Genomic DNA, 11,602 nt, shown 5'->3' with positions numbered 1-11,602 from the left:
CTTGAATCGAACCTATCGATGGTGCATGTTAAATTGGCACAAACAATTCAATTATACAAGTACAAATTTAATTTTTATATTATTTAAGACGTCTTCTAGTTCTTAAATCGGGATTAGCCAGTTACCTGCTTGACCGCTAAAGTGAACTGGTAAGACGACAGGTTTCATCGTCCAATCCAATTATGAAATGTTGTTTACACCATATTTGAAGAGCAATATACAAGCTAGCAACTTATTATTCGGTACTATAACAAAAAAAACTTAGGGTAAGTGACTAACGGGATAAACTAAATATTAGAGATATGTCTAATCTAATATAATCTATCTAACTTTACTAATAAAAGAAAATAATGAGGATGATGTGACAATCCCAAATTCATTTTTGATCTAATCTCTCTTCTCATTCATTCTATCTATCCATGGATTATGGGCAAAACCATTTTGATAAATGGGTTATAATTTCCTTTCTAATCTTTCATCTCATTCATCCTATCCATGAGTCATGATTCAAAATAATTTTGGCAAATAAGTTATAATTTCCTTTATAATTCTTTAATTCCTCATCTTATTTATCCTGCATATCCATGGGTCATGGGTCAAAAGAATTTTGACAAATGAGTTATAATTTCTCTTCTAATTTTTTAATCTCTCATTTCATTTATCTTAGTTATTAATGGGTAATGAGCCAAACAATTTTGACAAATATTTTATATTTTTGTAATGGGCTATCTCATTCTAATTTGTGAATTTGAGATTATACACTTCTTATTATTTGTAGTATATATTTTATTTTCTTCCTACCTTTAATTATGTTCATTTCTTTCAAATAACGTAACTTATTTATTTTTATTATGTAACAAATCCCGTGTAATACACGGGTTCAAAAACTAGTCTTATATGTATATATGAACGAAACCTATAAAAGCTCTTTGGCTGCTCCCTATATTCTCTCAAGCCATCGAATTGTTTTATTTGTAAGTAGAGGCTTCTCATGCATTTGACCCGAGTTCACGGGTATGAGTCTCATCAAACCAAGATAGTCATTAAATGGGTTATAACATCTCATTAAATTACAAATTAATCTCACCAAATATTTGATATGAAAATCATATAAAATACATATATACTAAAAATTAATATCCGATTTAAAAAAAATATTATTTATAATTAAGAACAATTTTATAGTAAAAAAAAATAAAGTGGGTCATGAGTCTCACCAAACCCAGATAGCTTTTAAACCGGGTTATAACATCTCATTTATTTGTGAAACCTTTCATCATCAAATTCTAAGTATATTATTAATCTCTTTACAATAAATAAAATTAAAATCCAAAAATATATATAAATATTAGCAACGAACAAAGTAAAACAACCTCATAATACGGGGTGATAAAAACTAGTGTATATATATATATATATCCCTAATACTAAACAATTTTGTATTTGTATGACGATCCCAATCTAGGTCCAACCCGAGAAACGATTTCGGTCCAGATTGTACACTCCTGTTTTGAAAGACAGAACGTTGAGTCCAATATTTTTAAATAAAAGAGCTAAGAAAGTTGTTCAAAACGAATAGGCAAATCGCAAATAATAATCCCAACTTTTGTGTATTGGCCGATAATAATCTTACTTTTAAAAATTGTTACCAACGGTCCAACTATTTTTGTCTCAGTGGACCTCCGTTAAAAAACACTTAGCGTCGTTAAGTTTTTTTTCGAGTTTCAAACATATATTTTAGGGCTTTTGATTGAAGGAATGATACGAGTCGACTGTTGTAAAACTTATCTTATAATGACGATTCAAATGGCTTGATTTTTGTTGATCGGAAATTCAAACATCTGAATTGAAACACTGTTTCATTGATTGGACCACCGTTCGAGAGAAGTTTTACATCAGTCGACTCGTCTCCTTCTTCCGATCAAAAACCCTAAAACATTGGTTTGAAACTTGGAAAAACGACGTTAAGTGTTTTTTAATGGAGGTCCATTGAGACAAAAAAAAGTTACAAGGTTGGACCGTTGGTTGTGATTTTTAAAGGTGGGATTATTATCAGGCAATACATAAAAGATAAGATTATTTATTTCCAATTTACCAAACAAATTTGATAACGAACTATAATGTAGACAATTACTAAAAAATGTTTTCTACAGATGTTCAAAGAAACAAGTAGGTGAATTGTATATCAGCAAACTTAAAAGTATTTATTAGATTTGCAATAAATTCACCTTTTTATGAGTCACCATGTCAGTCACAATACTTCACGGGTACATGCTAAATAAATAATAAGGGCATAAGGGCATTCACATTCGATTCATTAAATAATGTGAACGGAGTTTTATAATTTGGGGTATGTTTAGAGCGTTGTGAGTAAATGAGAGAGAAAGTATAGTGATTTTTCTGTATATTTGAAAAGTTTTTGTAGCATCTTATAAATTTTTTAATATTTCTTGAAAACAGTTATGAGTAGAAGAGAGCGAAACAGTAATGATAAAAGTATAAAAAAGGATTATGTAGTTAAACATAAAAGAGAAAATATAGTGTTTTTAATATAACTATAAAGATGATCCAAAAAATGGGAACAGTCCGTCTCTCCTCCCCATTTGGTTAAAAACACTATATTTTTCTCTCATGATCAATTAAATAATATTTTTTATATATTTATCATTACAGTTTCCCTCTCCCCTACTCACAACTAATTCAACAAATATTAATAAATAAATAGGGGCAACCAAAGTTTCCCAAAATTTATAAAAAGACATTACCTTTTTTCTCTCTACCCTATAATTTACAATCACAACCCCACCATATAATTTGCAAATTCCCCTCACATAATTTTAGGGGATGGGCTGAGGATGCTCTCAGGAGTTGTCCCGGTATAGGGTTCGCCGACATAATTTCAATCTGAAATAGCAAAATCAGCAATTCTCATGTTGTGAAAACAAGTGATTTTCACCGAACTGGAACAAAATACAAAACCCAGACATGGGGAGATTGTATTATCGTCCGGGTTTTTCTTTTCACCAGTTGGGAATTGCATTTCCTCGTTACCCACTCTGCATGCCCTAATAACTAAGTGATGGTCGCGCGCGGATACGTTGGAATTAGCATGGGTTGGAGTCAGTTTGGGTCGTCACAGGCCAGACACTCTTATCACTTACGATACCACAAACATAATCTATTTTGAATACAACTTTGTTTTCAACATATTTTATACCAGAATGTCGAGAAAAAAGATTACACACAAGTACACAACTACGAAAATCATTGGAATGAACACCGATATTAGTTCCATAATACTATACTGTCACTGATATTTTTTCAGGACTGGTTTGGTTCGTCACGAATTTGAGACGATACCGACATCAGTATAGCTTTTGGAGTTGAATTATCCTAAAATAAGAAGGGTGAGAAAGATTTGTGGCAATCCATTTAATATTGTTCGTTGATCATCTGTTGCTTATAAATCTAAAAACCCTTAAAAACTTAACCCCCCCCACCCGGCATACGAGAGAGAGAGAGAGAGAGAGAGAGAGAGACCTAACCCCACCCCACCAACAAAAAACCAAAACCTTAAAGCTAAACCCGAAAATGTGAAAATCTAACTCTAAAAGCTAAACTGTAACATCCTAAAAATTTTAATGATGAATAAAGGAAGTTATGTTTAGTGATTTCGCGTAATTAATTAATATCGGGTAGGGAGCGGGTCTTGGACGTGGATTAATTGAGATGGGTTAAATGAGAATGGGATTTCAGGGATATAAATACCCCCAAAATCCCAAAATATCTTCATTTTCACCAAACTCCCTAACACCCCAAAACACACACACACCACACACATACCGCCGCCGGCCGGCCGAGCCAAGGGAAGAGTCGGGCAGGTCCGAGAGAGAGCGATTAGTGTACAGCAAGTAAACGAGATCCAAACAAGCCCAAAAAGGTATGATTCTTGATCTTTGAAGTTTAAAGATCCAAGCTTTTTAGTGTACAAGCGACCGAAAATGGTCGGGAAGCGTAGTGAATGATATTGAACCATAGCAAGGGTGTTAAAATCGCTCAAAATGCTGGAAAGAAACCGAACAGCGGCTGTCTGGGCAACTTCGCCTGCATCTGGGCAACTTCGCCTTCAAAGCGATGAACTTCGCCTGCAAGCTAAGTTCGCCTGATGAACTTCGCCTGCAAGCTAAGTTCGCCTGATGACAACTTCGCCTAAAGCCAAGTTCGCCTGATGACAACTTCGCCTGAAGCCAAGTTCGCCTGATGGCAACTTCGCTGTAAAGCTAAGTTCGCCTAGCTGGTAACTTCGCCTAAAGCTAAGTTCGCCTAAGGTTAACTTCGCCTAGAGCTAAGTTCGCCCGAGGGTTAACTTCGCCTAAAGTCAAGTTCGATTAGAAAATAAAAATCTAATGAAAAATGTGTTAACACAGTTAATGGAAATAAAATTTTTCCAAGCTGATCTGGCAGCTCGACCCCAGCCAGGGGCTCTGCCCCTTGGACCCTGCTAGGGGCTGCCGCCCCTAGACCCCGCTGCCAGGGGCGCTGCCCCCAGACCCCCGTTCGTTGTGGGTCATATAAAGATAGAAATACATTATGAGAAGTGATAGTTAATTGATACGTATACTTGTTATACAGTCAGCCGTGCACAACTGAAGAAAGGAATTACGATTAACGGTGAACGTAACCGTGTTCAGGTGAGTTTCTAGCCCCATTCCTTGTTATGTTTTCGGGGCTGTGTGCATACTTGATGTGTTGTTAATACATTTATCTTAAGTGATAAGTGTATGCCCTATGTGATATATGTGTTATGTAAGAATGATTGCTTGATGGTACGTGAACGATCTTCGGATATTGCACGTACTGTCAGGTTGTAATGCTATGTATAAGGTAAGTATAATATGAATGCTTATGCGTATGAACATGATAGAGATAATAAAAGAAGGAAATAATGATGTATGGTTGTATGGTTACGAAAAGGGTACCGAGCCCTAATAATACTCGAGGTATGATGTATGGTTGTATGGTTACGAAAAGGGTACCGAGCCCTAATAATACTCGAGGTATGATGTATGGTTGTATGGTTACGAAAAGGGTACCGAGCCCTAAAAATACTCGGGGTATAATGTATGGTAACGAAGAGGGAATCAAACCCTACTAATATTCGAAAACTAGGGACCAGACCCTTATAATATCTGTGATGTTAGGGACCAGACCCTTATAATATCATTTATGTTAGGGAATCGAACTCTTCTAATATTCGAAACTAGGGACCAGACCCTTATAATATATGTGATGGTAGGGACCAGACCCTTATAATATCTGTGATGTTAGGGAATCGAACCCTTCTAATATTCGAAAACTAGGGACCAGACCCTTATAATATCTGTGAGGTTATAGGGCGAAAGGCTCTTTAAAACGTATGATTATGTATGTAAAGAAAGTATGAAGGTAAAAATGAAAGTAAAAGCACTTAAGTGTGTATGAAAGAAAGTTAGGAGGTTAAGTATGAAATGTAAAGAATGTATTGTATGATTATGTGATTAACTAGAACTCACTCAGCGTAGCTGACTTTTAGTATGCACGCAGGTGAGTAGGATGAGACAGCTGGCTTGAGCGGGGACACATGGCAGAAGAATGAGAGCCTGGCATCTGAAGACTTACGATGTTTTAATTTTAATGTTTTAATGTGAAAGACAAATGATGTTTTGAGACAAGTTATGAAATATTGTAATGTTTTATGAAAGTTTTATATTCCGCATAAATGTTTTAATTAACTCTGATATTTAGAACTGTGTTTATGAGTAAATCCAACACGAAAGTAGGGTTACCGGTAACGGGGCCTTACATAAACTAAACCTCTAAAGCTAAATCGACATTTCTTGTGATTTTTTTTGAACAAGGACAACGGGTGAAACATTTTTTTTATATTGAACCTACTAAAATGAATCATTAATAGACAACAAATGGAAAAGTTTTCGAAAGAAAAGAGATCAAGATCAAAGAGCTAATTCGAGATATCAGATCGCTTGGTTTTCTTTGGTTTAAAAATAAAACTAATTTCAGAACTTCAGTCCGGCCGAATGGGTGTAAACTTTTATTAATGTAGTTTTTGATGTTGTGTGGTGGGCGGCTACTCACCGGGTTGTGGAGGCTGCTTGTTTTGTTGGTGTTTTGGTTGTTTGTAAAAGTTCGCAATTTGAAAAAAAAAAAAATAAACAAGAATTAAGGCAAACTAAAACTTTTCCAAGTACATGTTTTGGGTAAATGGGTATGTAGAGGTGCACAAACCGGGTATTTTTAGAAACCAATACGGGTAAGAACCAGTTCGGGGTATGGTCAACAAAATTTAAGAACCGGGTTACGTAGGAACCAGTTCGAGGTATATATAGTAGGGTATTTGACCAAGTTTGCAGGCTTTTTATCGGGTTTTGACGGGGTATTGGTAGAACCGGTTCCGACGGGTGTGGGTCAATTCCAGTTCCGGGTACGGTTCCAGGGAGAAACCAAAAACCCGGTCCGTACCCACGAGGGTTCCGGGTCAGGTCCGGAACCGGTTTTTTGGGCACCTCTACGGGTATGTGGTTTCAAGTGATCAGGTATGGTATCATCTAATCCCATACCTACAAAAATTTTTAAATCTTAATACGTACCATGCCCGGTCCATACCCCTCGGGTTTTTTGTATACCCATCCCGAATATTTCGAGTATACCCGTCGAGCTCGAGCTTTTTTTACCATCCAAATGGTGAACCACCACCTTACCGCTTAGTTCTTATAACATGGACCACCAAAAGTTGAACCCCAACAAATTGGTAATCATTTTTTGGGTTGCACCATTAATACACTTGATATTAACCTACTCACTCACGCTGGTTCCAATAAGTCACTAACTGACGTCGAACCTCCCCACTTGACCTCTTTCTTTTGTCCTCGCCCTAACCTTATAAGAGCGAGACCCAATTTAAAAAAAAAAAAAAGACTTTTTGCATTTAGTTTCCGTGTAAAAAAATTGTTTAAAAAACCTTTCACAATTCTTTAATTAATTTATAAAAAAGAAATCTACTCATTAGCGTAAGAATCCTTTCATAATTGTATAATAATTTATATTAGAGAGAACTTATACATCATAAGTTTCTCAAACTTTAACCAAAAATTTGGTAATAAATAATATAAAAAACACGTACCTTAACATATGGATTTTAGTTGATGTCTTTATACATATATATCAAATCCATCTCCGTAGACGGTAGACCATTAGCAAATAGCAACACATTTTCTTATAAGAATGCTTACCTGCTTGTTTGTACTTTGGCTTGTACCAAAAAGAATGGTTCTTTAATCAATCAAAAGAGGATTACTAAAATATAAAACGGCCTAAATGCTCATGTGTATAAAAAGATGATTGCGTATATGATACGAATTGAATCGTTAATCAAATGATCCAAAGAAATTATATAGAAACTAGATTAGAAATCATAGATTTTTGGAAGAGACTTTGATTGTTCAAACCATCATTTTTCATTCATAAAAATAGACACATAATAACTAGTGGCTTATATAACCAAGATAAATAACCGACCCACTACTTGAGTCAAATAAAACTAACCCACTACTTCACTAGCTACATGTTTAAAAGAAATAACTGAACCAAATAATGGACTAATGCATGAAACTAACTTAACAAAGGTGCATGATTAATGAACGTGGATGCATGTAGCACACATCAGTATAATTCAAGGGGTCAAAGTATAACTTTTAAGGGGGTTAATTGGTTCTTTCATCCCTAGTGTGCACGCCAGGTGACTCATTTAACGCCCGACACTGATTCTGTTAAGTTTTTGGACCATTGACGAAAACTAAATAATCGTAGATGGGGACTCCATCCGTAAGTTTAAAATACTTCAATAACCTTTCTAACAACTCTAGCTGAGAATACCGTCATATTTTAATTAAATAGAGATAGAAATAAGAAATAAATATTGGTTACATGGAGTAAATAATTTCAACATTAATTTTCTTCCTTAACATATCATGATATCATTAATAAGAGCATCTTCGATAAGATATTTTTATAAAGTATTTTTAGGTGTTTGTCCACATTATCTATTTTTGCTTATTGTGGTGTAGCTTTTAGCAAGGATTAGTGGAGTTTTTACACAAGGGGTCAAGTTATTCTATAAATTGAGACAAAAATAAGAATGATGAGAAGTATTTATAGTCACACAAAAAAACCTCTAAAAAATAATAAAAAAATCATAACTTAAAATTTAATAAAAAAACAGAAAAAAGTAAAAATACCAAAATGTTACCACCATCTTCCTTGTAAAAAAAAAAAGACACAATCCTGAGGGAAAAAAATGATTGTGTCTTTTTGTTTATCATTGTGTTTTGTGTTTATTTTCATCATTGATTGTGTCTTTTTCTCTTGACATTTTGTCCTTTTTTTCTTGATATTGTGCTATATTTTGTTCAGTATTGTGTTATATTTTGCGATCTATTTTGTCTTTTTTTAGTTATAATTGTGTTTTTGTTCATTTTCGTCATTGTGTTTTTGATCTCGGCATTGTGTCTTTTCATCATTTTTTTATTGAACGAGAATGACGGAGAAAACATTTGAGTTTTTTATTTTTTATGTATATTTTAAGTTATGATTTTTTACAACGTTTTCTTGATTTTTTTGTTGATGATTTTTTTATGTAAACACAAATCCTTCTCACACTTCTAATTTTTGTCTTCATTAATATTTTAACCTTTCCCTTTCACATGAATTAACAAAAACATACCTTTTTAGTGGAGTTTTTTTTTCACAAATTTGCTTACCTTTGGTATAAAAGAGTAACTAGGTTGTTACCCGGCGGTGCGTTGCGCCGGGGCGCGCTGGGCAGTTCTGTGTTGGTTACACCCAGACATCGTTTCCGTAAGTCGACGTGAATTCAGTTGGTATCGACAACGTATTTTACGGTATCAAAACTAAACCAAAAAAATAAATCCTCAAACTAACGTATTTAAAACAAATTAAAAAACAAAACACCACACCACCTCACTTTTTCATTGATTGATTAAGTATGAAATCTATAAATACAAAGATCTATTTCTATTTAAAAAATAAAAAAAATGGCTTCAAAAAGATTCGAACTCGGGACTTGCAAGTTGCAACAACATAGCAATACCACAACAGCGGCTTATTTTTTTTACTTTTATTAATTTCAAAATGAACAAATACCAAAAAAAAGGCGCCTCCAAGAGACTCGAACCCGACTCCTATAGGTTGGAACAACACAACAAAGCCACCATACCAACCTGTATTTGTGTTACTTAATTTAGTTTCAAATAAGTAAATTCTAAAATAGATTTACAAAATAATAAAAAAAGGAAACTTAGTGGCTACCACATGGCAGCCACTGATTGAACCACAATCTTTCTACTGTAGTTATGGGTTTTCATTTATATATAGTATAATGTGAGAAATGTTTTTTTGTTTTTGTTTTTGTTTTGTTTTTCTTTTTTTTTGTTCTTTTGAACAAACATTTGAATCACTGACGGGTCACTAACTCACCCGATTATCTCCATTTCATCTTTAGGATGAAGCCCGCCACATGTGATAAAACTCACTGACCCAATCTAAAACCATCTATTTTCCGTCACAAGTGTGACTTATGTAGGACATGGCCACATTTTATTTAAAAAGGAAAAAATTAAATAAACGCCAACATACTCTCGTTAGTAATGGGAAATATTCTAGTACGACACCGTTTACAAAATTGAATCAAGTGAATATAAAATACAAATTTTCATATTCTAAAATTGATTCGAACCAGTGTCTTTAGCGAGCACTTTAACGGGTCTTTAAATAATATGTTCGTCTTGAGTTTTCATCACATTTGGTCTTCAACTAAGCTCTAATGGCATATTCTTGGACAATCTTTTATATAGTCTTCAATGAGTCTTCAAGAAGGCTTGAGCCATGCCTTCTTGTACGATCAGTTGCTACAAGAACGAAAAAACTAATGCTGACGATTGTGGCTGAGGATTCATATTCAACATGGGTCCCTTAAAGCAGATTCCAGACCTCAACTAAAAAGCTCGCATGTCTCCCAAGGTACAACAGCCGAAACAGTGTGTATTTCCGGGGAAGGCCACATGCCTGCTGCTGCACCAAATAGTTAGTGTGTTAGAACTTAAAAATATGAAGATGAAGTTTAGAGAGTATCATTTCCAATATTTCTTGAAAAAGAAATATACTAAGGTTTCTTGAAATATCAAATAAGATTAAATAAAAGTACAAAGGTACTATCGGAATATAAGGAAAATTAATGATCGGGATCAGAAATGGAAGACTGAATCCAAGAAGTAATATAACTTAACATCAGTATATGTTTGGAATACAAAAGGTAAGGTAAATAATTAAACACAACTGATCACTGTGTTTAACAATTTATAATTACTTATGATGTTCTGAACTATTTGACTGATTACCTCATATGAGATGTAAAGTTAGTAACAAACCCGATAATTCAATCATTCTATATTCACAGTTAAATTTGAGAATCAGATTAGAAAGAATCTAATCATAAAGAATAATTCAAACGCTTGAAGATATGCTCCAAACTTGTGTGATTGATTTAGGAGGAAGTTGGGATGATCTTCTTCCTTTAAATAGAATTTTCGTATAATAATAATTATCACACGAATATTAAGGCCGCACCATTTGAAACATTGTATGGAAGAAAATGTAGAACACCAGTATATTGATCTGAAATTGGAAATGATCAAATGTCTGGACCAGAAATAGTCCAAGAAATAACGGATAAGATATTACAAATCCGTGAACGACTTAAGACGGCAAGAGATCGACAGAAGAATTACACTGATGTTCGCTATAAGCCCTTAGAATTTCAAGTAGGCAACAAAGTTCTATTAAAAGTTTCACCTTGGAGAGGTGTGGTAAGATTCAGCCAGAAAGGAAAATTAAGTCCGCGTTTTGTGGGACCATTTGAAGTATTTGAACGAATCGGTAGTGTAACTTATCATTTATGTTCGGCAGAAGAGATGAAAGGAATATATGATGTATTTCATGTTTCTAATTTACGTAAGTATTTGGCTGATAAAACTTTAGTCATGCCTTTAAAGTATGTTGAAATCAACGAAAATCTAAAAATTGTAAAACAACCTCTACAAGTTGAAGATTTCCAAGTTAAGAAACTTAAACGGCAAAAGCTAAAGTTAGTCAAATAAGGTGGAACTCCCGAAGAGGACCAGAATTTACTTGGGAGTTAGAATCTGAAATGAGAAAGAAGTATCCACATTTGTTCTAGCGAATCTCGAGGACGAGATTCATTCCAAGGTGGGGAGGATGTAACACCCACAAAATTTCAGTTTAAATTTGATAAATTTATAAAGTTAAAGGACTAAAAGTATTTATAAAATAAGTAATGGGAAGAAATGAGAGAAAGAAAAAGAAGCATTATATGTTAAAAGAATAAGGAAGGAAACTCCATCCCATATGGAAAGGGGGTAACAAATGAAAGCGTTATAAGGAAGGAGTTTCCAATGGTAATGTTCTTGTATGGCTAACCACTCTCACTAGTCCTAGCGGAGGGTGCGAA

The sequence above is a fragment of the Bidens hawaiensis genome, unplaced genomic scaffold (assembly GCF_021521415.1).
Source record: "Bidens hawaiensis isolate Kalapana, Puna unplaced genomic scaffold, B.hawaiensis_p1.1 tig00014983_1, whole genome shotgun sequence".
NCBI classification, from domain to species: Eukaryota; Viridiplantae; Streptophyta; class Magnoliopsida; order Asterales; family Asteraceae; genus Bidens; species Bidens hawaiensis.
The sequence above is the reverse complement of the archived record's forward strand: the minus strand, read 5'-3'. Positions refer to the sequence as shown.